This window comes from Kogia breviceps, chromosome 4 (assembly GCF_026419965.1).
Source record: "Kogia breviceps isolate mKogBre1 chromosome 4, mKogBre1 haplotype 1, whole genome shotgun sequence".
Taxonomy (NCBI): Eukaryota; Metazoa; Chordata; class Mammalia; order Artiodactyla; family Physeteridae; genus Kogia; species Kogia breviceps.
The window spans coordinates 118,578,491-118,600,475 of NC_081313.1; the positions used below are offsets into that span (position 1 = coordinate 118,578,491).

A 21,985-nucleotide genomic window follows, 5' to 3' on the forward strand; every position below is an offset into this window, starting at 1 on the left:
CACACGGTGCGCCTAGGATGTGGGCTTGGGCAGATTGCAGGCTAGGTCAAGTGGCCCTTGGTGCTTTCCATGTACTGGCTACTAAGATCTGTCCTAAGATCTCTCTAGCTGTGGCAGGGCCTGAGGGGTGTACCCTGTCTGCCGTGTGCTGTGCCAGGATACAGAAGTGAGCAAGGGAGACCCTGTCCCTGCTCTTGAGGAGCTCAGTCTTTCCCCCAATGCAGGGCTTTGGCTTAGACCCAAGGGGTCCATTCCTCCTCCCTGAGTCCAGAGTGGCCACTCCTTATGGGCTAGAGGAGGAAAGTCTTTCTCAGAGGCTTGAGTGAGATGGCCCAAGGTGTCCCCTCACTTTCTACCCTAGGAGCCCACAGCTCATTTTTCCACCCAGAGCCCCAGTCCCTGGCCGTGTCATCCCTGATGGTCCCTGCAGTTTCTGTGGTCCTTGGGAAGGTGTGGAGCAAGGCAAAAGGCCAGAATCTAGAACTGGTGTCTGTGCCTGCCTGCCCCATGGACTCAAGGGCCCAGCAGCTTTTATTACCTACCACCACTTTGCTGCATCTAGCTATGGTCAACTCACCACCCTTACACCAGCCTGGGAGAATGGTCACAAGCCCCACTTGGTAGGTGAGCACATTGAGGTGCAGAGAAGTAAAACCACCTGTTGAAGGCATACCACTCCAACAGAACCAGGATTTGAATCTAAGTTTGCATGACTGTTTTTCTACAATTCCTCCTCTAAGTAAGGGGGTCGTGCAGGCCCTGCACACCAGCCAGTTGTGTAGCTCTGGACAAATAAGTGACTTTTCCTGGCTGGACCTCCATTTCTTCATTTATAAAGTGAAAAGTTCTAAATAGGATTATCTTGAAGAGCCTGTCCCAGCCTTCCCTGGTGGTGCAGTGGTTAAGAATCCACCTGCCAATGCAGGGGACATGGGTTCAAGCCCTGGTCCAGGAAGATCCCACATGCCGCGGAGCAAGTAAGCCTGTGCACCACAACTACTGAGCCTGCGCTCTAGAGCCCGTGTACTCCGCAACGAGAGAAGCCACAGCAATGAGAAGCCCGCGGGCACCACAACGAAGAGTAGCCTCTGCTTGCCCAGAGACCCAATGCAGCCAAAAATAAATAAATTAAAATAAATTAATTAAAAAGAAAAAAAAGAAGGGCCTGTCCCATTCTGCTATCCTGTCACACCCACCCACAGCACTGGGAAAGGGGGCAGTGGGGAGGGACTGATGGTACCCTAGCTGAGCACAAGGCGGTGACCAGTCCCTCACACCCGCCAGACCCTTGGGGCATCCAGGATATCGAGATGCTCTGCAGTGCGGGCTCCTCTGCAGGCTATACTGGCGGAGTTGGAGTGGAGTCTGGCAGGGCTGGGGGTGGCAAGTCCCCGAGTCCCCCCCTGCCTGCAGGGGAGGGAGAGCAGAGGCAGGTCTGGGGGAGAGAGTAGGGCTGGCTGGGCAGGCCAGAGCCAGGTGGGCGGAGTAGAACAAGGCTCACAGCTCCAGGGCTTCACAAATGGATTTTGCTGAAATGGAAATTTCCACCCATCCCTGAAATGAGCCTGGCAGTGAGGCCAGCTCTGGTGGGGCTGTGGCAGCTGGGGATGCAGACAGGGACAAAAGCCAAACTGTCGAAGCCCCTCAGATCCATGCATCCCTCGCCACACCTTCCACGCCCGCCCCTCTTCCACTCCTCTCCCCTGCTCATGTCCTCCAGATCCTCAGGGACCTTCACAATCCCCACACCTTTTTATACCCTTCTCACTTTCTCCCTCAAACACTTCGTGCCTCTCAACACCTCCACACCCGACACTCCCCCAACCTCCCACTCGTCCTTGGCCTGCCTTTCCACCCCTCGTGCCCCTCACCCTCCTGCCCTCCGCCTCACACACCCCCCCCAACACCGACAATCTCTCCACCTCCTACTTTGCCCTCGCGCTGCCCTCTCACCCCAAAACTCATCTCTCTTCAACCTCAGCCCTGTACCACTCCCTGCGTACACGTCTCTCACATGCCGGACACCCCTCCCCTCCTTTTTCCCTCCTCACACCTCACCCCTCCCTGGCTCACCCCTGCACCCCTCACACTCTTTCCCCACCACTTCTCACCCTCTATCCACCCTGCACTTCCCCTCCTCGCATCACTTTCTGGAACCCTCTCCTGCTCCGGACACTCCCTCACCTCCCACTTCACTCCTCATGCCCCTATGCTGGCCACACACCCTGCCTGTGCCTAACCCCCTTCTCACCTACATACAGCCCTCCATCAATGGCCATTATGGCCATATATCTCCTGGCGAAGAGCTGGGCTCTCGAGTCAGACTCCTAACTCAGTCCCTCCCAGCTGGGTGAGTCAGGGTATTACCTCATTTCCCTGAGATTCTGTTTCCTCATCTGTAAAATGGGGTTGACAGTTTCCCTTACCTCTTGGGGCTGCTGTGTGGACTGAGCGGCCAGTGTTTGCAAAGCCCTTCCCTAGTGCAAAGGAAGCAGGGAGCGCTCCATAGGAGTGTTGATCTTGCTTGTCATTTTTGTAATTAATTGATACCTTGTGCCAGGCCTGTTGCTGGACGGTGCTGGGTGGGAGGGTGTGGGTAGAGTATGTGCTAGAATAGATCTCAAGAGCTGGTGAAAGTATCAGAAAATATTCCGGTGGGGGGAGGGGTCAGGGATGAAGCTGATCAAGCAGGTCCACGGGGCCAGAGTAAGGGGATCAGCGCTAACTAGGCTACTAGGCAGCACCCTGCTCTAAAGACGCCTGGCGGTGGGGCAGGACTCCCCCTCCCCAGCCGCCGCCCCTAGACAGATGGGGCCCTGAGACAGTCCAAGGAGCCTGGACATCCTTTCCTCCCTGGGCCACTGCTAGCCACAGCCACAGGAGGGCAACATGCTCCTCCTGTCCCTGGACAAAGGGGTGTGGGTGTGGGAAGGGGGAGGGGTGCTGCCTTCCGCCCACCCAAGAAGCTCTCATAGGAGTTAGAGGGGAAGAGGACAGGGGACTGGCTGGGATGGAGAAGGTTGCTGGAGGGGCATCACTGGCCCCCTGCTGGGTGGGTGGGGAGAATAGGGCAGATGCCAATGGAGGGGGACAGAGAGCAGAAGCCAAATGGGGGAGCAGGAGAGGCGTGGGGCTTGGCTTGTTGTGGATTCCTTTGCGGGGGCTTCTTGTTCAAAGTACTCAAGGCCTGGCTGGGGATGGGGGTCTGGCCTGGCCCCCGAGGGAGTTGTGATGCCAGGAAAGTTTGGGATTTCTGTGACTGCAGGGAATGGGCATCTTCTCCTCAGTGGAGAAGGCTGGGACAAGAAACCGGGGCAGGATTGAGTGGGGAAGGTCCTGAGGGCTGAATGAATGGGGATCACGGTCAAAGAGCTGGCCACAGGACCCAGTATGAAGTGGGAGGGTGAGTGAGAGAGGAACCTGGCCAGAGATGGGGGGCCGGAGGCATGTGGGGACGCGTGCAGGGGCTCCAGCCCCCTCCCCCAGCGCAGTGTCCACGGAGCACAGCCACATGCCCTCATCACCTAATTACAGATTGCTGCATTCTCATTAGTAGTTAAACAGAGCTCTGAGCTGCTCCAGGCTTCCTCCTGCCCCAGTCCCAAGAGCTGGGCACCAGGCTCAGGGCCTGGGCTGAGTTGGGCCACTGGGTGGAGAGAAACAGGTAGAGGGTGGGGATGGAGGTGGTAGGTGAAGGCAGATGCACAGGGGCAGTCATAGAGTGTCCACTGCGATGAGAAGTGACCCTGGGTCTGGGGCCTGGGAAGCAGGGGAGAGGATGGGCAGGGAGAAGGAGCTTCCCCAGGCTGGGGCAAGGGACAGGGGCAAAGAGCCTGGACACGGCAAGCTGAGGAAAGGGTGGAGAGTTGTCAAGTCCAGAGGAGGTGTGAGAGGCCAGGGGTGGCTATGTCTTCAGTAAGGGCAGCTAGTTGCAGAGCTGGTGTTTCCACCAGGGAGGCTACCTGTGAGCAAGGCAGGCGCACACCGGGCTCTGCACTTGAGGGCTGGTTCCTCTGAAACTGGGTCTGTGTTGCGGTCATGAACACCCAGCGCTGCGGGGGAGGGTAGGAAGCGCCTGGTATGGAATTACCTTTCAAGTCTAAAGCCTGGATTCCTCCAGGCCTGGCAGGTGGGCGTGTGCACACATCCCGGAGAGCATTGTGGGATGCTGGCTGTCACTAGAGATCCACAGGCTCACTCCAGCTCGTTCAGTTCCAGTTTCCTTTCTACAGGAGAAAGAGGGGCCGTGACCCTGGGGGCCGGCAGAGTCAAGGGATGGGGGAGATATCTGACCTGGCCCCAAGCTGAGCCCCTCAGACAGGATGGGGAGACCTTGGTTAGAGCCCTGCCCCTGCCATGTTCTAGTCACTCGTGACCTTGGCACCTGACTTAGCCTCCCTGGTTTCCTCATCTGAAAAGAAGATAATAATGATAATGGCGCCATGGGCCAGCCTGCCTATGTGCCAGGCACTGTGCTGAGCACTTTAGTTCTTCATATCCTCACACAGCCCTATAAGGTAGGTACTGTGAGTCTCCCTATTTTACAGTTGGGGAAACAGGGGCTCAGAGAGGCTAAGTGATTTTCCTGTAGTCACACAGGTAAGCAACAAAGCTGGGACTCTGACACTAGAGCCTTACCCTAAATGATGTATAGTATCCATATCTCAGGGTCGCTGTGAGGAGTAAATGAGATAATGCACATAAAGAAGTATTGTAGCCTAGGGACTTCCCTGGTGGCGCAGTGGTTAAGAGTCCGCCTGCCAGTGCAAGGGACACGGGTTCGATCCCTGGTCCGGGAAGATCCCGTTGTCACAGAGCAACTAAGCCCGTGTGCCACAACTACTGAGCCTGCATGCTGCAACTACTGAAGCCCGCACACCTAGAGCCCATGCTCCACAGCAAGAGAAGCCACTGCAAGGAGAAGCCCACACACTGCAACGAAGAGTAGCCCCCGCTTGGGCACAGCCAAAAAAAAAAAAAAAACCAAAAAACAAAAGAAGTATTGTAGCCCAGTGTCTGGCACAGAGTAAGTGCTCAAGAAATAGTGTTAATGTTGTTACTGTTCCTTCACCTGCACAGGTGGTCAGAGGTTTCATTTTATGCTGCTCAGGTGGCAGGGGGCTTGGGAGAGGATGGAGAAGCCCTCCACGGGGCTGGGGGCCGGGAAAGCAACTGCAGGGAGAGGATGGGGGCAGGGGGCAGGCAGGCTGAGGTGGGAAGTTAGGGCTGGAATCAGAAAGCAGGGGAGAGAGGGTCAGGCGGAGTAGAGGAAACAGAAGTGAGTGACTACGAGTGACTATGTATTTACTTAAAGATTTTGCTCCAGTGATGGTCTCATTGGCCAGACATCTGGTTTTCACAGTCATCCCTGCGGAATGGAAGTCAGGTGGCACCAGTTCAGCAGCTCTAACGCCATTTATCCTGGGCTCGCTTGCACTTGCTGGATCACGGGGCTCAGGTCATTACCCTGCAGAATGTGGACCAGAGAGCAGCGGGTCTGCCCCTGGAGCTCCCTGGGAAGGGAACAGGAGTCCATTCTGGTTGCTGGTCACTCAGCTCTCACCTGCTCAGAGCTAGAAGCAAGGGGGTTTACCTCCTCCGGACACTCCACCTCCCCATCCTGACCTTCCCTCCTAGGTATGGGGGAAGGAGATTGTCGGAGCTGAAAAGGGCACTGAATAGACACCCCCACGCCTCTCCCCTCCATAGTCACTTGAAGAAGAGATCCAGCGGAAGGTGGCCTACCAGGCAGCTGCCCAGGGCACCCATCTCTAAGGTGCACTAAAGCTTCACTGGTCACTTAACGAATTGGAGAAAAGAGTATTTACCAGGCACAAACCTGGGGTGGGAGTGAGGGGTGGCAGGAATGTTTCCATAAGCTGCTGGGCACAGAGGTGAGATCCCCACAGGGCACTCAAGCTACAACAATTATTCATTAAATTCCTTTCGGAGGAGGGGGTCCTGCGGAACCAAAGGGTTTCTGTGTAGCTTGGCAGGACTGGTGAGGTTAGGGCCAAAGCTGAATCCTTGGGGCTGGTGGAGGAGAGGCTGAGGGCTGCAGGGGGGGGCGGGGGCGGGGCTTCCTGCCCAGTCCCTGCGCAGCTTCTCTTCCAAACAAATACTGAACAAATATTGAGAGAGTGTTGGTTTGAAGAGGCACTGAATTTATTAGCCTACCCTTGGCTCTCTCGTTTTCCAATCCAGCTGTGGTGCAAAAGTGCCATAATGATGATTCCCTTCCTGTCTTGGGTCTTGACTGCATCCTGTTTGTTCCTTTATTCTTTCATTCACTTATTCAACAGATATTTCTAAGCACCTACTGCATGCCAGGCACTGGAGATACAGCAGCAAACTGTTTCCTCTTGCCCACTTCTCTCCACCCCATGTGCCATTGAACCAGCAGAGATCTAAAACCTTTCGGGTGCCCGGATCGGATTGGGCTTGGGGTTGGGGATCAGAAGAGGTCTCAGCCTTGGTCTCTGTACCCAAGAGAAAAGCATCTCTTTGGGTGACAAGGAACTGTGGTAGAGGTATCTTTTTTGTGCCTGTCCCCAGCCCAGCACTAGCTTTTCATGCCCTCAGGACCTGGTGTGAGCTTATAAATTCATGCTGTGTCCAGGATAATGTGTGTGTGTGTTTGTGTTTGTGTGTGTGTGTGTGTTTCTCACCAAGCAGAGCTCCAGACTGGGCAGCCAGGATGGGGTGGGGATGGCAGAAAAGAGCAGCAAAGGATGCCAAGCTCCTCCCTTACCCCTTACTGTAGACCCCTCCAGGCCTCTCTGCTGGGTGGGGCTGCCTACAGGAACCGAGCAGCTAAACAGGAGACTAAGTTGGCCCTGGTTTCTCTCAGTTACCTGAAGCGGGGGAACCTGCAGGAAGGCCAAGAGGCAGGAGGGACCCTGAGGCTTGAGGCTTGAAAGTCATCCTCCCTGAAAAAGGCAAGACATTCTTAGAGCACATGCTCCCCTCCCCTGCCACTACCACCAAGACTATCCCACTTAGCTGCCTGGGCTTCTGGGCCTTATTCCGATATTGAAAGATAGGAAGGGGCCCAAGTCCGGACAGCCCTGTCCCCCCACCTTATGTGGCTTGAGGGAAGAGGGGGAGGAAACCCCTGGAGTCAGGTCTTTTCCTCCTCTAGACTGCAGCCCCGACCTGGACCCCTCCCTAGAGTCAGAGACCAACGAGGACATTTGCTGAGATTTGGGGGAAAGCAGCAGATTCCCCCACAAGAAACCCTGGATCTTGGGCCGTGGCTGCCACAGGAGAGGGAGGCTGTGAGAGGCAGGGGGTGTACGTGGGGAAAATTGGGGGCTGGGTGTCACGCGCCAAGAAGCGGGGAGCTGTGTCTGCATAGGCATCCCCCCCAACACTGTCTGACAGAACGAGCTGCGTCCTTGCCGTCTCTATCTTTAGTCAGAACTGGAAGGAAAGGAAGTTCGGGGGCCATGCCACCAGCCCCAGCTCCTGCCAGCACCCACGGCACGTGGTGCGGGGGCGCGTGGGAGCCCCGAGTCCCAGCTCCTCAGGAGGCAGGACGGTGTTCCCTCCCACCTGCCAGCACAGGCGCGGGGACTGATGGATGAGATGAGGGGACACGCTCCCTCCGCAGTGGGGCTGGGGAGGGCGTGCCGCTTCCTCTCCCTGCCTGAAAACGCGGCTCTGCGCTAGGGCTCTGGCACAGAGGGAGAGGGTGGAGAAGAAGAAAGACGCAGTTTGGTCCCCTGAAATAGGACTAGGTCACTCTGAGGTGCTCCCTTTCGTGGACCCTTTGACCGGGGCCCTCACTCCCTCCTTCAAGGTTTAAACATCTTGACTCTATTAGAAGCTGTTTGGGGCTGGCTCTTCCTCAGTAGGGGAACTTGTGTGAGGCATGAGCCCATAGACGTTCCTCCACCGCCCCCAAGAGCAGAGCTGGGGGCAGAGAGGGAGGAGTTTTTCAGTGTCCCCACCTCCCCAGCAGAAAGACTCCCTGGCTGAAACCCCATAGCTGCTTGAAACCCTGTAGCCGCTTGAAACCCCGTAGCTGCTAAGGTCATTACTTGTGGGTCAGGGAAAAGCAGTTCAAATGGCCGTGGAGTGTAGTGGTTAGAGTTTGGATTCTGCAGTCAGACAGACGTGGGTGCAAATTCTGACCCCTCCACCTACTAGCTGTGTGATATTGACGAAGTGGCTAAATCTCTCTGAATCTGTTTTCTCCTCTGTAAAGTAGGGATAATCATAGTACTGGCTCTGTAAAATTGCTGAGGATTAAATGAGATAATATGAGAAAATGCACACTGTAAGTGCTCAGCTATTAGTTATGAAAATTTAAAAACAAAGTCCAGTTCTGGGCCTGAACCCCGCTATGTGGCTGATCTCAGACCCACATTGCAGAGACTTCCCCTCAGATCTGACTGAGTCTGCTCACCCCTTCACTGCCCCCACAGCCCCGAGCCTCCCGTTCCCAGGCAAAAAGCAAACGTGTAGCTCACCCTCCAGCTGCAGAGCTGGAAAAGCTGTTCCCTGCACCCATACTGCAGTCCCAAGGGCTGCCCACCCCATCATCCCACCCTTGTGCCCTGCCCACTCCGGCTACACACATACAATCCTGGTGGAGGAATGGCTTAGGCACCTTGTCAAGGGTTCCTAAGAGAGGTGGGGTGAGGGAGAGAAGATTGTGGGGTGTCTCAGACAAAACTATCAAGCGGGGGAAGGCAGAAATGAAAGAGTGAAGACTTACCACACAAATACATTTTTAAAAGAGTTTCTGCAGGTGGTAAAAACTTTGGAGGAACAGCTGGGTGCAGTATACAGACAAGCTTCGGGGGTCTGAACCTCCTGAAAGTGTATTCACATAGGCAATCCATAGGCTTCAGCAGATCCTCCGAAGGATCTAGGATCCCAGGTTGGTGAGGAATGAGTATGGACTCTGGTCCAGAGGTCAGTAGATCTTGTCTGCCTTCCATTCCTGGAGCAGAGACTTTCCTCCTCAGTTTCCCCACCTGCTCCATGAGGGGGTTAGACCAGCTGAGGTCTATGGTCCAGCTGGGGCATTCCAGGGCTCTGTGAAGTCTGGTGAACAGTGACAGAATAACCAGAACTGGGCCTGGGGGACAGGTTCCCAGGAAAGTGGAAGGGGGCCCTATCCTACCCCTTCCCAGGAGCCGACTTGGTCCATCAGCCAACATGTCAGCCAGCCAGCCGACAGAAACTGAGCTGCATCCCTCCACCAACCCGGAGGGTGTTACCATGGCAACTTCATATTTATCCACTTTAGCTCCTAATTAAGGGGAAAAGCATATAACATATTGGATGTCAAGGAGGCTTTGTGAGCCTCAATTTAGCGGCCATGCCTGGATGTCAAACTCAAGCGTGATTGCTGTTAATCACCTTCCAAATTACCTAGACAGGTCGCAAAGGGAAAGGTCCCCAGCAGTGGGGGGGGGCAGATGGGCCCAGGGGAGATGAGGTGGTGGTGGGTCAGGATGGGAGATCTGTTTGGCATCATGACCTAGGCGGCTGCTGGGTGAATGCTGGCTCTGTGGATGTCCGATTATAAGGTCTCCGGGGACAGCTGCTAGGTCTGTTCCCACTGACCCTGAGTCAGGGATCTCCACCCTGGAGACTCACAAATCAAGGCCCTTGGTCTGAAGAGAGGGACTGACTGATTGATGAACCAAGAAGCATGTAAGGACCATCTGGTGGCCTCTGATGTCAGAAGGAAGATTGACAGATGACCAGGGCTGGTAAGTGCAGGCTGACCTGATGTCCGGATGGATGGATGACTGTCACATGGCAGACAGAAGGGCCGATGGGAGTCTGCTTAGGAGGAACTGGCTGGGTGACTGGATTCACCAGTGCATCTGTGATCTCCCAAGGGAGTGTCTGGCCTCTCTACCCCAAGGTTAGGCGTGCTCTCAGGCGCCAGTTAGAGCAAGCTCTGCTGTGGTGCTTCTTGCCTGCCATTGGAGCTGTGGCCAGAGCCACGTTCTTGGGAGAAGCTTCAGGAGGCCCCTGGGGATGTAGAGGCAGGGAGTGGGGATTAATGGAGAAGGGTTAGGAGTGGGGGCACTGAGGGGAGGACGTCAGCAAAGCGGTTAAGAGCATGAGTTACGGGGTCGGGCAGACCTAGGGTAGAGTTTCAGCTGGGCTACTTACAGCTGTGTGACTAGGATCAAGTCACTTAACCTCTCTATGCTTTTGTTTTCTTATCTGTCGCTGGGGATGGTAATTCATACATCATAGGGCTTTGCAAGGATTTAACAAGATGATATCTATAAGGAGCTTAGCACAGTGCCCGGCACTTGGTAAACCCTCACAGGCTTTTTAAACATTATTAGCAAAAGAGACAGGCCTGGAAAGGAGGGGCGGGAACATGGTGCCTGAGGGCTGGGCCTGGAGGTGGGTGAAGGAGCCCTTCACCTCTGTCCCTTTTCAGTCAAGAATTTGCAGAAGGGACTCTGATGAAGGCAGGGGACAGACTGGGAGCTGGGCAAGGGTGTGGGGACCACTGGAACCCTCTGGGCCTGTGTGGGATGTTTTTCAGCCTCAGACGGGGCGACGGGGAAGGAGGCCCTTGTCCTTAAAGTCTTGATGTCACCTAAGGGCCAGAAAGGACCTTAGTGCAGCCTGAACCTGGGAGATCATTAGAACTACCTGGGATGATTCTACAAGATCTGTCTTCTGGGCTCCCCCGAGATTACTTGGATGAGAATCTCAGCGGTGGAGCCTGGGAAGCTGATTTTAAAACACTCCCAGGAGGAGCTGAGAAACAACCAGGTCTGAGACTTACTGGTCACAACCAGTGGCCACTGTGGGTGAGAGCTGGGAAGAGCTGGAAGAAAGGGTGGACAAGCCCTGCCCCCCATGCCCCACTATCAGGGTTTTGATGAAAAATTGTGTTCAAAAAGAAAAAATTCTACAGCTGTTTTGAAAAACATCTATTATGGTAATAATAATAATTACAGCAAACATGTATTGATTGTTTACTATGAGCCAGGCACTATGCTTAGTGCTTCACATGGATTATCTCTTTTAATCTTCTCAACGGCCGTTGAGGTAGGTCTCCCATTCACACAGATGAGGAAACTGAGGTTCAGAGAGGTATGTCAAAGGTCACACAATTTGTTAGTGGTGGGTCCAGGATTCAGTCCTGGGTGGTCTGAATCCATGCCTGGGCTACCTTCTCATTCTACAGTTGAAAAAACAGGAAGCCCAGAGAGGTGAAGTAACTTTCCCAAGGTCACCCAGCACATTGGAGGCAGAGGAGAGATTAGAACCCAGAGATCTTCTCTTTCTCCTGCTCTCCATCCCCACCCTTCAGAAACATTTTGCAGAGAAAAGTTAAGGACAGGCTGGCCTGAAGGGCAGGATCTCAGCTCTGCCCCCCTCTACAGGCAGAGTCCCAGAAATAGCAGGTGGAGTGAAAGGGGGTTGGAAGGTTCCTGACTTGGAGGAAAAGGAGACACTAGGGACATGGTGACCATGGCGTGGCAGCCTTGCTGGCCTGGTAGGAGGAGTTGCTGTGCCCTGGTTTCCACAGATGTGGGCTGCAGGCGTCCTGCTGAATGGGAGGCTATTAAGGGAAAATGCTTTGCAAGGAGCTGAGCAGCTGGGAGGGGAGACAGTCAGAGCCCTGAATGGGGGCTTTGTCCCCTCAAGGGACTGGCAGACTCTGGCTCCCGGGGTCTGTGTCTGGGGGAGGGGCCAGTGGAGAGGCCAAGGAGAGTCATCCCCCAGGAAGCTCCATTCCCTCTCCTGTCCCCTCCTGTGCCTGGTCCTCTCCCCCAGCGCTGTCCCACCTCCAGGGTGGCCTGGTGGTTCAGAACATCAGCTTTGGGGACTGATACCAGGGCCACATTTGTGTTATTGAAAATCTCAGTGCCTCAGTTTCCTCATTTGTAAAATGGAACTAATAAGGGTATCTTCTTGTAATGTCGGGAAGATTGAGCGAGAAAATAGAGTGAATGCTTTGGTCACACTGGCTCTTGCAGATCTTCTCTCCAGCTGACAAGTTCCTCCTCCTGGTTTCCATCCATCCCAGGCCCTCCCAGGTGTGAACGCCTCTCCTGGGTCCCACCCTACCTCCTCCCCCTGCGCACCAACTAGGCAGGGGCTCAGGAAGGGCTCCTTGTGGAGACAAGAGGCCATGTGCAGAGAGAGGGGAAAGCATTAGGCCTTGTCAGTCTCCAAATGAAGAGCTCTGAAGACAGAGTGCAAACTCCAGCCTGTGTGATGATACCGCATCTCCTATGGCTCTGCTTCCACCCTGGACACTCTCGAAGCCCTAAATCTGCCTTTTCTATCCTACCCAGGCCTTTGCTGGGGCTGTTTCCTCTGCTTGGAACTCTCTTTCTCCCCTTTCCTCAGCTACCTCCTATCTGGTCCTCCAGATGGTAGCTCAGACCATCTCAACCTCCCTTCCCTTAGTCCGGGGGTCCTCCTGTGTGCCCCCCATGCTTGTGCTGACAAGCCCCTGTCCTCACCCCTCTAGACCACAAGCTCTGTGAGGTTAACGACCTCAACCTGTTTGCTTCTCTCCCAGCCCATAGCACAGGACCTGTCCAGAATAGTCAATCTATAAATATTTGTTAGATGAAGGTGTGAATGAGCAAATGAATGAACATAACTGGATTCCCTGGCCCAGGCTTGGGGATGGGGAGAGGAGAATGTCTGGTGGGGTGAAGAGAAAGGGGAGTGGGTGCTTCAGACAGGACTGTAAACGGTATCGAACATTCTCTCCCCAGGAGAAGGACCCAAGCTATCCTCCTCTCTCGGGACCTTGTCTTAAAGTTAGGCACCAGCGTCTGTAGCCATATCATCAGCTAAGCTAGTGTTTACTGAGGACCTACTATGTGTCAGCTACTATGCTTGACACTTCACACACACACACACACACACACACAAACACACACACACTTATTGTGCACTACCTCAATTGAATTTTTAAAGAAGCTCTGTGACACACATCCCATAAGTACCTGCATTTTACAAAACAGAAAACCAAGGTTCAGAGAAGTGAAGACACCCTGCCCAAGGTCACACAGCTAGCAAATGGTGGGGCTGGAAGTGTGGGTGGCATCCAGGTACATCTGTTTGATCCTAGAACTAGAACTCTCAATCACTGGACCATCTTGCCTCCCTGCAGAATGGAGCAAAAGTCACCACCTCACCTCCTAGGAAGTGGAAGTTGCCGGGAAACGAAACTGGAGAAAGTTCAGATCAGACATTTAGTTTGTGTTTGGTGAGCAACCATGGTGCACTGGGCCCGGCAGGAAGTGCAGAGCTGGCAGCCAGCCCGGCCACCAGCTCCCCATCTGAGCAGACAGACAGACCCCAGGAAGAGGGGTGGGTGATGACAGCGGGCTGGGGGGGTGCCAGCCCACGCGGTGGTGAAGGCTGGTGTTTGTCACCAGGTGGCTCGAGTGTGGACAGTGGTGAGCCTCTGGAACAGGGCAGGGGTACACCAAGTTGTTCTTGGGGGGCTGTTTGGAAAGCTTTGCACATTGGAGGCTTAATCACTCGGCATTTGCTGAGCTCAGACGATGGCTCCTTGGCACTCAAGCCACTAAGAGGGATGCCTTCTCTGCCCATCCCCAGAGAGGAAGTTTTCCTGCTTCTTAGGGCTCAGCGGAGCATTCTAACTTGCTCATTCTCTCCCACTGGCTGCAGGATTCCAAGCTTTCAGAGTGCCCTTCTCTTGTGACGGATGTAGGATGGAAATGCCATCCTGTTAGCAGAACGCAGAGCCCCTCGGTCTGTGGGAGAGCCTGGGGGCTGCCCTCCCTGATTGTGCAGCTGGCCGGAAGCAGGCGGCCCATTAGCCTCAGTCCTTGGCTGCGTAAAGATCACCCAGTGAGGTGTAGGGAGTGGTAGTGGTGAGCTGCTCTGCAGAGTGCTAACCTTGCCCTTCCTCCAGAGAAGCGTGGCTCCTCAGCTGGGGGGCTCTGCCACATCCCTGCCTATGTCCTGGTGTCATCGGCCGGTTGCTGAGAACTGAAAAGGGCAGGAGTGGCCCAGATTCCTGCACTCAGAGCCGGCACCCCGAGCATTCTGAGCAGGGAGGCACCACCCCAAAGCTCCCATAGCCTGGTGGCTCGGCTCAAGACGGCAGCCCTCTAACCCACATTCGGCCTCACCAGGTACCATGGGACCAGGCCAGGGGCAGGGTGTGGTGCCAGGGAGAGGGTGTGGCATCAGTTGCAGTGAGGAGGTCATCTTGGGCTGGAGAAAAGGTCAGGTCATGTGAGAAATAAGGACAGGAAAGGAAGCTGGGGGTGGACTCCCATCTGAAATGGGTATTAGAGGATGGATGGGGCTGGGGACAGGGATGGAGTTAAGGCAGGTTGATATGAGAGACAGGTTGGGGGTTGCAGTTGGAAATGGGATGGGGATTATTATTGCTGTTAGGGTAAGAATTGGGGGTGGACTTTGGCTTGATTTTGGTATCAGGGGAGGGATTGGGGGTGAAGTTGGAGTTGGGATGAGGGTTGGAGTTGGGATTGGAGATGAGGTGAGGGTTGTGGCTAAAGTACAGGTTTTGACGCTGGTGTGAGTCAGAGCTGGGGTCCGAGTGACATGATATTTGGCTCCGAACTAGACCTGGAAGTGACTGGGAAATGGTGGAAAACAAGTTTACTCTTCACCTACCTGGGTGAACAGGTGGAAAACCCAAAGTGGGCCACTGGGGCTGTCTCAAAAGGTACCTGCCGCCAACCACCTGTCTCACCCACTTACCTCCACCTTCCCACCCTTGCCCTCATCTCCTTTGACTTCCACCTCTTGCTCTTGCACAGGCAAGGCTCACGTGTCATCTCCTTCCTGATCACAGCAGATGTGACTGAGGCCTGTGCCATGTTCTCTTCCAGGCAGCTGCTTATTGCAGAGGTCTCCAAGCATTCTGGGTAGGGCTCCAGCAGCGGGGCCCTCATCCTGGGGGTGAGTGGGGACATGGAGTGCCCCCTCCCACTCCTTCCTGGCCCTTGGCAGAGCCCTGACCCCTCTCCTCCTTTCTGCAGAGGCCCCAGCCCTGCACGCCCCCGTCGTGCTTCTCAGGGTGATGACCTGACATCCTCTAGCACTCAGCGCTGGGGTCAGGCTTTTAAAGCTGTCACTGGGGAGACCGTGGCCCCTCGCTCACTGGTTCCCCTGCCCCCATGTCCCTTCATGCAGAAACACGCATCAGGGCATAAAACAGAGGACGACTGTGGCACTGTGATGCCTTTTAAATGCAGGCAATTAGTGGCTAAATAAAACACAGAACAAGCATCTCTGCCTGCTTCTGGCAGGGACTCACTGAACACTGCCTGGGCTAGGGGCCCTGGGAACAGACTGGGGGAACAGAAGCTGGTGTTCACCTGGTATGGAGCCTCTTGCCAGGACATAGTTGAAGAGAATTGGGGCTCGTGGACTCCTAATAACTCCTCAGCCTTGGCAGAGGGCTGGGGAGCGCAGGGAAGCCATGGGGCTCTCTCGGGAGCTGAGGGAGAGTCCTGCAGAATAGGGAGAAGAAGAGGACAGTGGCTTCGGAACACGACAAACCTGGATTTGCACCCTGGCTCTGCCACTGACCAGCTGTGTGACCTGGGCAGGCTGCTCCTCCTTTCCAAGCCTCAGTTGCCTTGGCTGTAAAATGAGGATGGCAATTGTCATATCAACCTCTTAGTGATGTTGCTAGATTTACATGAGGTCGTAAATTCTCCATGCCCCTCAAAAAAGAGGCTTCCCAGAAGGAAGTGAGGCTGAGGCTGGAAAGGGGTAGAGATACAGCTAGGAGGTCTTGCATGGATGGGAGGACAGGCCCTGGAAGGGAATTGGGAACCTAGGGCAAGCCAAACAGATCACGCTCCTGGAAGAGGGGCTCTTCCTCACTGATGCCCCATCTTGGGTGATCCAGAGGGAAACAGGTGACTAGGCTCTGACCATGAAAGGATGAAGGAGGAAGAACTCAGACTTAGTGACTCTGGGAGTAAGTTCCCCTTTCAGTCCTCCTCCCAGGTACCCTCTAACTGGGATGCTGTACATAGATAACCACCTTGAGTGATTTACTCTGTGTCTTGGAGCCTCAGTTTCCCCTGCATTACGGCTTTAACAGCACCACATTCCTTGAGCCCAGGGAGCCTTTAACAAGCATGCTATCCTTGCAGACCTCTGGCACCCACTTTCCTTCTCCCATTGGTCTCACCCATACTGCTCCCGTGCTGAGCAGGGCCTCCTAAGGGGCTTCTCAGGGAAAGGGGCCAGGGTCATGAAGCAGCCCAGCAGATGGCAGTTGGGGGGACAGAAGAGGTTGGGCCAGGAGCCAGCATGGCCCGTCACTTGGCTCCTGCTCCCACGTGGACTGCCATCCTGAAGCTCCAGCTCAGCCCTTTTCTTTAAATAAAAAGAATGACATCATCCTCATGCTTAGCTGCTGAGCTAGAGGGAGGTGATCTGAGATACTGTGGAGGGAAAGCATGAGATGCTGGAGCTGGGGGTGGGGAAGCCAAGGGGCAGATGAAGGACAGGTGCCAAGTCCCCTCTGGGGACACGTGTGTGTGTGTGTGTGTGTGTGTGTGTGTGTGTGTGTGTGTCTCCTGGAGTCTACCCACGTGTATGTGTTGGAAAACTGCAGAATCACAAAATGTTAGAGCAGAGATGGAACTTCATGGTACCGCTAGAAAAGCAGAGGCTCACAGACAATGTGGGGAGTTAGACAGATCTAAACAAGGCTCTTCATGTTTCTGAGTCTCAGTTTTCTCATCTGTAAAATGGGGGTAACAATGGTGTTGGCCTTGCAGCATTTTATGTGAAAGGATTGGAAGAGATAATGGATGTAAGTGGCACCTAGTAGGGGTGCAAATAAATGGTGGCTATTGTGAATATGATTGGGCAGAAGCAATGCTGGCAGCAAGAGAACACTGGGCTGGCATCAGGGGCCTCCCCTGGGCTCGGCCCAGCCCTTCCTAGCGGGAGTCTGGGCCTGGGCTCTGCCAGGTCGGGGGTGCGTGGTCCTCACCATCTCTTCAGGCTCACCTGCCAGCAGCTCCCCTCTGGTCCCAGGGCAGGGGGCATGGTGCCTGGGAACTGCCTCTGAGCTTCCCCCTCAGGGTAAAGCTCTGGATCCTTCTGTGGAAGCTCTGGCTCTGTTTTCCCTGAGTATCTCTGAGGGCTCCCCCCAGGGTCGTCAGCTCGTGCTCCTCGCAGCTCCTTCCCACCTTAGCTGACAGCTCCCGTTCCCTCTCAGGGTCCCTTTCCTCTCCCTCCCCCACTCTCACAATTACCTTCCCTTTGCTCATCTTGCTCCCTTTCCTCCGTTTCCCCTCCTCAGTCCCTCTCCCTCTCCGTCTCCCTATTTCTGTCTCTCCTTGTCCTTGTCTCTGATGTCTGTGTCTAACCAGTCTCTCGCCCTGCCTCTCCTGCCCTGTTTTCCTGTCCCGTCCCTGTCTCTGATAGGAACTTTCCTGCAGTCTCTGTCTACAGCCTCTATGTCTTTCTCCATCTTACAGTGTATTTTTTCTGCTCCGTAAAAGGTAAGTCCCAGCCTTGAGCAAAATCTTGAGAGGCCGGGTCCAGGCCAGTTATCCAGAAGGAAAAGGGCCCCCCAGCCCTCTTCCCCCACCCCGTGTGGGGTGCAGCCCTGGCTCTCTGTACTTCCTGAGCACGGGTGCGTGTGGGCCGAGGGCAGAAGGCCCATCTTGCCTGTCATCTGGAGAGACGTGTGTGCAAAATGTTAGCTCTATGGCTCTGATTCAGCTCCCGGGCGGCTGGCTGTGGAACACGATGATGGAAGGGGGTGATGGGGACCCAGAAAAGGGAGCTGGGCTGGAGCTGGATCTCTGGAACTTTGGCAGAGGACCTGGGGCTTTCTAGGGGAGACTCTGGGCAGGACAATGGAGGGCTTGGGTGGGTGCCATGGCCCCATTGGATGCAACGATGTGGCCTAGATGGGGTGAAAGTGAAGAGGGTTCAGTGAAGGGCTGGGGTGGGAGGAGGGGACATTGGTTGGGTGTGATGAAGGAGCCCCTGGGTGGGGGAGGAGGAGCCTGGGGTGGGAGGAGTTCTGGGACACAGGAGAGGATTCAAGGGACGATGAATGTGAGTGGAGGGGTTATAGGAGGGGTCAGAAGGAGGCATTAAATGAAACAAGAGGCACGGATGTGGTGAAAGGCCATGGGATGAGCCTCCTAGGGCCCTCCATCTGCTTGCCCCTCTCCTTTCTCCCCACTTGCACCTCATGCAGGCCTCTCTCTCCCCTCACTCACTTTGCTGCTTCCAGCCCTCACCTCTCAGTTCCTAGGCTTCCCCATCTCCACTCTCTCCCTGCAGTTGTGAGTTGCTAACAGCCTTTCCTGCTTAGGACATCGCCCCTGTAGATCCCCACATCTATAAGGGGTGGTCTGGTCCTGCAGGTGGCAGACTGTATTTCAGGGCTGACCCTGCAGAGAGCTGTCTGTCTGCCTATCTACCTGTCTGCCTGGTCCAGAAAGAAGAGCCCCAGTCTGGAGGAATCAGCAGTTCTCACCTGAGAAGGAGCCGGTGGCATAGCTCCTAGGCCTGGGCTCTGTGAGCTGGATGTGCTGCTGCTGAGGATCACAGCAGAGATAGAGTTTCCAGCACATTCTCGTCAGCACTGCTAGAATCCTAATATGTGCTAAGGGCCCGTGTGTGTCCAGGCCACAACCAGCACATACAGTCAAGTCAAGGCCAAAGTCACCTACTGTTTCCCCCACCCCACTCCCCGCCCGCAGGACTGTCAGCCCATGTCTGTATCTACAGGGGCCTGGAGGGGGCCACCATACCCTCCAGTGTGGGGGAGAAGGGGCCAATTTCAAAATATAGCATGATAACCATAGTAATATTGGCAAAGGCCATCACTTATTCGGCGCTTACTCAGTACTAGTCTGTGGCGAAGCTCTGTGCATTTATGATTCAAATAAGATCCTCATAGCTACGAGGTGGACGTTATTTTTACCCCCAGTTCCCAGAGACAGAAACAGGCTCAGGTTAAGCTACCTGCTTGGTTCATACCAGGGCCCGCTTGCCTCCACGGCTTATGCTCTGAACCCCTGCAGACCCTGGGCAGCCCTCACAGGCGACTCCCTGCTGTGGGACCCTGGGAGGTGTGAGTGACAGACCGGACGACCGCTAACTACCATTCCAGGGGGAAGCACTCATTTGGGGTTGCAGCTGTGGGAGTCGCCGGGGGCGCATGGCTCCTCCCTCAAGGCCTGGGACAGCCTTCCGGAACCAAACAAGCCCCTCCAGTCCCACGTGGACCTGAAGATTTCCCCCCACCCTGCGCCCCCCACCAACACCCTCGGAAAGCCGTTAATTGGTTACACTTGTAGCCAGTGTGGGTGGGAGTGACCTAAATTTAGGCTACGCGCCGGGGCTGTGGATGGGAACATGCGCTGGGAGTGAGGGGCTCTCCAGGATCCACTCCTGCCTTATTGGCCCTACCTTATGAGCAGCAGGACCCCCTGCCAGGATGTGGAGGTGCAGAAAGACCCTCCCCCACGTCTCTGTGTGGGAGCACTGGGCTGCTGTGTGCGCCGGTGGGCGCGTGACGATGGCAGCTCCCACCCGGCAGAGCCCAGAGCCGTGAACAGAAGGGGCGAGCTGCCGGCAGCTTTAAATAGCTCCTCGCTGTATCGCGCTTACCGAAGCCCCACCCCCCAAGTCTGGCTGCCCCAGGGAGGGGCTGCATGAGCCCCAGAAATGAGGCCAAGACAGAGGGACTCAGCACTCCCCAACTCAGAAAACACCCGCCAGTCATGGGAACACCTGCCAAAGAACACCTGTTCATCACTGTACCTGAGAGGCACATCCCAGTTTTTTCTTGAATAGGGGGTCCAGGAAATCTCGCGAGGGACTGTGAGTGGTCAGGAGACGGGCTCTGCCTGGGTCTGCATCTTGGCTGCAAGGATGCAGCAGACAGGTCTTCATTCAGGTCCTGCCTGAAGGGGGATGCTCTGGTCCAGGTATGGGCCCAGCCTCTCTGACTCTGAGAAGCAGCCCACCTCCCCCTGTTCCTAAGAGCAGTCAGCGACAACCTGCTCGGTCATCAGCTCACCTCCTCACCTTGGCCTTCATCTGTCTATGAACAGACATTGATAACCTGACCCTGCAACTTTATCCCTCATCACTCTCCTCAATCCACTCACCTCATTTCAGGCATCGGACCTTCTTTCTACTCCAGCTCATTCCCACCTCAGGGCCTTTGCGTTTGCTCTTCTCTCTGCCCAGATGATCTGAGAAATAAGTTGGTGTTTATTAGTCAGGGAGCTTGACTGGTGGTAGGAAGATTCTAGACAGCGGGAACAGCATGTGCAAATGTCCTGTGCCCAAAGAGATGCTAGCAAATGGGAGGGACTGAAGGGAGACATAGGTGGCCATGTAGTGCGAAATGAGGCTGGAGAAGGAGAAGTGGGCAGTGGCCACACGGTGCAGGACCCTGTAGACCACATTATGGCCTTTTCTCTTTATCTGGTGTCCTCAAAGGGTTTTAAATCACATGATCATATTTGCATCTTGAAAAGATTACTCTGGCTGCCTGTGAAATAAAGATTTGCAAGTTATGACAAAAAGATTCAGAAATCATATTAGAAGAGGGATGGCAAATTTATGCTATACTTGTCACAATTGCCCGTTCTCATACCCAAAGCAGACAGCGCTAGTCAATTACAGCAGTGGTTCTCAGGCCAGCAGCCAGCTAGCATCATCTGGGAATTGGTTAGAAATGCAAATTATCAGACCTCACACCAGACCCCTTGTATGGGAAACTCTGGGGGTGGAAGCCAGCAATCTGTGTTTTAATAAGCCCTCCAGGTGATTCTGGTGCAGGCTGAAATTTGAGAACCACTGAACTATAACGCTCTTTCCTCTAAGCCCCATGCAGCATCAAAAACCTCAACACGCACTCTAAGCAGTCACTAATAACCAGTCCCAGAGCCACCGTGAGGCTAGTTACACAGAGCGCTGGACTGTGGGCTACTCAGAGGAGGCTGCACAGACCCAGCTCTGGAACTCAAGAAGCTGATATCCTGACAAAGCCCTAAATGCAGGCAAGCAGTCAAGTGTGCCAGGAAAAGAGCACTGGACACAGAGTCTGGAGATCTGGCCTCAAGCCTCTGCTCAGCCTCTGCCGGGTGGCGGCACAGGCAAGCCTCCCTGTCTCAGTTTCCTGATGTACATTAAAGACAGTAGCTCTGAGCAGCGGCCCTTTCTCCTGCAGCCTGAAGCCAGAGTGAAGCAGAATTCATGTGTGTCCCCGGGGAAAGCCCCTATAAATGTGCCTCCCCACTGGGGCTGGCAGGGAGTGGGGAGGTGGCAGAGACATCACCCAGAGTTTCTAAGAGGCAGCGCATGACTCAGCCCCGGGAAGGAGGCATCCATCACCCTGGGCAGCGGTAAGGGGAGAAAACCAGGGAGGGACAGCGTGGGAGTGAGGGAGCAAAGAAAGGAGGAGGCCGAGCTCTTAGCCCCTTGGCAGCTCCACTGCTTTCTCGGGCCTTGGAACCCTGAACAGACGGGGACTCAGCCCAGAGGGGGGAACCTGAGAAGGAAGGAGAGTGGGATGAAGGTTGAGGGGGTCAAATTGTCTGAAATCACACAGGATACAGAAAATGTGGTCCTGAACTGCTTACGAACTTTTTTTTTTTTTTTTTTGCGGTAAGCGGGCCTCTCACTGTTGTGCCCTTTCCCCGTCGCGGAGCGCAGGCTCCGGACGCGCAGGCTCAGCGGCCATGGCTCACGGGCCCAGCCGCTCCGCGGCATGTGGGATCTTCCCGGACCGGGGCACGAACCCGTGTCCCCTGCATCGGCAGGCGGACCCTCAACCACTGCGCCACCAGGGAAGCCCTGCTTACGAACTTTGAGACTAATTTCAAAACTTCCTCCCCCAGACGACTTCTCCGGCTTCTTCTCAGCTCAAATGCCACTTTAGCAGAGAGGTCTTCCCAGATCAGCCATCTGTCCCCCACCTTCCCATCACCCTTTCATTGTCCTCAGAGCTACACCACTC

At 54.9% G+C, this 21,985-nt stretch overlaps 1 long non-coding RNA gene across 1 annotated transcript in view; it reads right to left on the bottom strand.

The window, feature by feature from the left end:
• The window catches only part of LOC136794170 (uncharacterized), a 42,549-nt gene extending 22,381 nt beyond the window's left edge, over positions 1-20,168 (bottom strand). Inside the window, exon 1 of the long non-coding RNA XR_010840548.1 lies at positions 20,127-20,168. This is a non-coding gene — a long non-coding RNA (uncharacterized lncRNA). The remainder of the gene's footprint in view (positions 1-20,126) is intronic.
• Positions 20,169-21,985: the final 1,817 nt, after the last annotated feature.